General features: G+C 33.8%; 1 protein-coding gene across 1 annotated transcript in view; it reads left to right on the top strand.

Moving 5' to 3' along the window:
- Positions 1-5,010, top strand: part of LOC106466238 (carbonic anhydrase-related protein 10-like) — a gene marked incomplete at its 3' end in the record, with an annotated part of 72,044 nt that overhangs the window by 29,197 nt on the left and 37,837 nt on the right. The window lies entirely within an intron of this gene.

Raw genomic sequence — 5,010 nt, forward strand, 5'->3', positions numbered from 1 at the left:
GTAGAGTGGTACAAAAGGATGAACTAACCTGTAGAGTGGTACAAAAGGATGAACTAACCTGTAGAGTGGTACAAAAGTCACGCACTACCATGATTTTCCTTAACGATATCTGATATCCTAATAACTTATTGTAATAGGGGAAAAAAGTTAATTAGCAAATCAAACAAATGAGTTCCAAAAATCCTAATGCGGGCCTTAGAGATATCATTATTGTACAGGATGTTTTTCATCACCCTGTACACTGATCTCACTGTAGTGTTTTTCCTGTGGCTTCTAGCATAGTTCAATACGGACGTAATTCAACAGTAAAACACGTTACCCAAAGAAGTTTTATTTTATCCAGAAACTCTCATGGTTGTTTCGCTCGGCTATGGATAAAAAAATTGTTTTATTTTTTTTCACTCAGAATAGTCACATTTATTTGAAAGAATTTACTAAATTCACACAAGTGAAATAGAGTAAAACCAAAGTGATATGAGGTAATTACTATTTTTTAAAAGTGATGTGACAGAATTATTATTTGTTAATTTATTGCTTTGAAAAACAAAGATCAGAAAATGCATTTGCAATCTTTTATAACAGTCGAAATACATTTTGGATGTTGAGCTACACTCATACAAAATCATAACAAAAACGAAATTAATGTATTTTTTTTTTTTTTACAAAATATCAAAGATATACTCAAACTATGATTAAATATTTTTGAACTGGTGATATTAGATTGCGTTTTTTTACAGTCGAAAGAACATGTTTTTTATAGTACGTAATATATATTTTAACATTATTTTAACGTATTTACATTGATACAACTGCGACAAAAAATAAGTATGCGAGAAGAGGTTATAGCCATGGTTACCAGAGGTTATAGCATGGTTACCAGAGGAGTTAGCGGCGGATATTCTATTAGCATCTATTCTATTACCAATAGAGTCGATGGTTGGGCCTGTAGTAGAGCTCTGGATATTGGAGCTGACGATTCGTGTGTTACCACAAAATAATTTTCGCACTGCAAACTATGTATGCGTTATAACGGTGACAGTCAATCCCTTAGTGGGTGGTAGGGTGTAACTGCCCCACTGCCTTCTCTCTGATTAATAGTTAAGAATTAGAGGAACTGTGGCAAATAGTTTAGGCTCGGCATAGTCAGATATTTAGGGCGCTTGACTCGCAATCTAAAGATAGCGGGTTCGAATCCCCCATCACACCAAACATGCTCGCACTTTCAGCCGTGGGGGCGTTATAATGTGACGGTCATCCCACTAATCTTTGGTAAAAGAGTAGCCCAAGAGTTGGCGGTGGGTGGTGATGACTAGCTGCCTTCCCTCTAGTCTTACACTGCTAAATTAGGGACAGCTAGCGCAGATAGCCCTCGTGTAGCTTTGCGCGAAATTCAAATCAAACCAAACCTTTAATAGCTCTGCCTTACACACAAAATACAAATACCTATTACCAATAGATTATGCTAGACTTTATGCTCTAATTAATCTTTCAGATCGAGAATTATTGTTCCAACTTTTGACTACAAACTTCTTTCCGCTCTTCAAGTGTATTATGTGTGATTATAGATGTTACTTGTATTATACTTTTTTTCTTGATAGCGTTATAATTCTGAAAGAAACCGAACCTGTAATTTTAAATTATCTGTTTCAATTTAATGCAGTCGATTTATATTCACATTTTAAGGAAACCCAGTTTCTTGTTTTTAAATAACGTCCGGGAAGATGAACGCTCGTGTTTTTAAATCTGAGAAATGGTTTTGAAACAATCCTTCCTTGATAAAGCAAAATGTAAACCTAATATTTCATAAGATATACATAAGTTGTTTATGGAATAGTTCAAATTTAATATAACGGTAAAAATATTTTAATCTAATATGGTAACGTTGCTAAAATAAAATTAATTTGGTTGGTTTGCTGTTGTTTAACGCGAAACTGCACAAATGCTATCTGCGCTCTGCCTACAGCGGGCAATCGAACCCTAGGTTTTAGCATTGTAAGTATGAAAACTTATTGCTGACCCACAGTGAGAGGGGGGGGGGCATTGTTTTAGGATGTATTCCATCTACACGGCAATGAAAGAAAGTTATTTCCTTGATCTACATACACGTTCAAATTGAACACTGTTATTTTCAAATATGGATTTTTGTATTCAGTATTGCATATATTTACATTAATTAGTTTTTTTTTGTAATTAAGTGAACCTAATACTCAACATCCTTGTTAAACAAGTCTCTGCGTCGAATTTCATCAATTTTTACGATTACGATTTGTTTACATCAGAAAAAGAAACATCGAAAAGATGTTCGAGATTTATAGGTAGTTTTAAATTGGTTTAACTTTAAACTACATACGAAACTTGGAACGTAAATTGGATTTAACTTTCAATTTCATGCAAAAGTCGGAATTTAAATTAGATTTCGCATTAAATTTCAAACGGAACTTCAACAAGTAGAAAGTCGGTAATCACCATTAAATTTGTAAGATGAAGAATAGAAAAATGAAAGATTGCCAACAGTTATTACATAAAAGCATATTTATTATTATTATTTGCGTTATTTAACAAGCGATTTTTCAATCTAGTTACATTAGCAGCAGGCTTAAATCCAGCAGAACTACCAATAAGCTATGGATAATCTGAATACAAATATAGTTCAATTTTTTACCTAGTCACAATATAGTCACTGTATCATTTTGGAAATTTCAAGATTAATAATATATGAAAAATAATTTCTCAACATATTTTTTCCATACATTTGTAGTTCATGTAAATTACTCAATCCGCCTTATACGAAGGAAGTTATTTATTTAGTGAAATGCACATCATAAAAGGCACAACGTGAACCATGGATATCTGTTTCTTTTTTGTATAATTATTGCAGTAGATGTGATATAGAAATTACAATTCTTGGATGTATTTTCGTGTCTGTCTGTATTTTGTAGAAAAAAAGGTAATGAGATAACTAGATGGTTGTGTGATGTTTGAGCTTTTCAGACGACTCCTGACATGAGTCACCTTTTTATATCAAATATTTATCTTTAATCCAGAGGGTAAACGTGTGTAATATTTTACATATGAATATGTGAGTTGATTTCTTGAAATGACTGTACAAAATATATTAATTTTTATTTGCTTTAACTCTAAGAAGTAAAACAAAAGTAATATACTAAATTAACGAAGAATAAATAACTTTAATTATTCCAATGATTATATCACACTTCCTTTTTTTGTATGTGTATAATAACAAGATATTCTAAGTTAAATTTCTACCTTAGCTCTTTTAAATACTTTAAGATTTTGTTTTTAAAAGAATATTCGCATGCAATTTTTCTCTTGAAGCTATGTTAAGCCGAATAATTCTAGACGTTTTAAAATTCAGCGGCTAATCATCAACGTAAGTCAATAAATGTCTAACAAAAGCGAACTTTTACCAAACATTTAACATGTAAACCATTCTCAACTTTGTAATTTTGTTAATACAAAAACAGGAACTTTAAGTGAAAATAAATTATTATTATAAAATGGTCCTAATATGTATATACAGTCTTGGCCAAAATGTTCGTATATTATGTAACAAAGTAATATCGTTATTATTAAAATGGAATACAAATACAGTTAGCGCTGTTAAACTGAAAAATACGTGTTATATTAAACATCTACATGCGTAATTTGTATAAAGGGACAAGTGCTATGAACATCATGAACGATTTATTGGAACATCAAACAATTTTATTAAACACCTGTAGAAAGATGTGTAATTCATCTATCACAACAAAACCTTATAAAAACATACATAAAGATAACATATAACATTAAATTATCATAAATAGCGCCTGTAACCTTATATCAGTTCATATTAAACATTCAGTACTTGGTTGGTCCTTCTTGTACTGTAATAACCTCCGCAAGTCGACGTGGAATACTGTCGATGAGGTTATTGATGTAATCCACTGTGATTTCATCCAAACTTGTCACTAAAAGGCTCTGCAACTCAGCTACAGTAGCTAGTTTCAGGGTCGTGGATAGCAATTTTCCTACTTAGTTCTGCCCAACAGTTATCAATGTAATTACAAGCTGGGAACTTGGCTGGCCATGACAATCTTGTAATGTCCACCTGATCGAGATAATCCTGTACAATACGCACTGTGGGCAGTGAAATTGTCATTCTGGAGTTACTGCCAAACCTTGCCCTAACATACTGCAGAATTATTCTCTCCATATTATGCCTGTAGGAGGAGCCATTGACGTTTCCCTGAAGAATATGAAGAGCAGTTTTCCACCATGATGGATAGTTGCCCAAACGTGTACTGCACCACCTTCTGTGTGTTACCTATGGAAAAGACAGTTCTTCTCTCGTCTATTCTCAAGGCAAACGACGAGTTCGATTCCTGACATCAGCTTTAACAAGCTGGAAATAGGACTCATTTGAAAAGATGAGATGTCGCCATTGTACTAACTGTACATGATGTCTTGCCCAAGTAACACGGTGACGGCGGTGAATTCTGGTTAATATTGGTTTACAGATACCCTTTCTTGCAAAATAACCTTGTTTGGTCAGTCCCCTTTTCACTGTAATGAATGTGCTCATGCCATTCCTGTTGTAAGATGTTGCAATATTTCTTTCGACCTTGACCTGTTAACCTGAACAAAACACAGTCATCCCAGGCAGTAGTTTTTTGGCGTCTACCAGTATGCTTTCCTGAAACTAGGTTTCCTGTAGTCCAGTGACGTTTCAGGATTCTAGATACAGTATGTTAATGGGGGGCTACCTTATTGTTCTGGCAATGTCCTTGTGCTTCATACCATTTCTGGACATTCGAACAATTTGTCCCCCTATAACGTCTGGAACGTGACGAAGCATCACTGTACACCAAGTACAAAGAAATTGTCTGAACAAAGCGATGATCTGTGTCGAAAAATACTATCCCAAAAGGAAACCTTTTTATACAAAACAGGTGTATGTGCGTTTTGACTAACAAATGCTCAACACCGCTTGTACAGACCAGAATAACA

The sequence above is a fragment of the Limulus polyphemus genome, unplaced genomic scaffold (genome assembly GCF_000517525.1).
Source record: "Limulus polyphemus unplaced genomic scaffold, Limulus_polyphemus-2.1.2 Scaffold2201, whole genome shotgun sequence".
Taxonomy (NCBI): domain Eukaryota; kingdom Metazoa; phylum Arthropoda; class Merostomata; order Xiphosura; family Limulidae; genus Limulus; species Limulus polyphemus.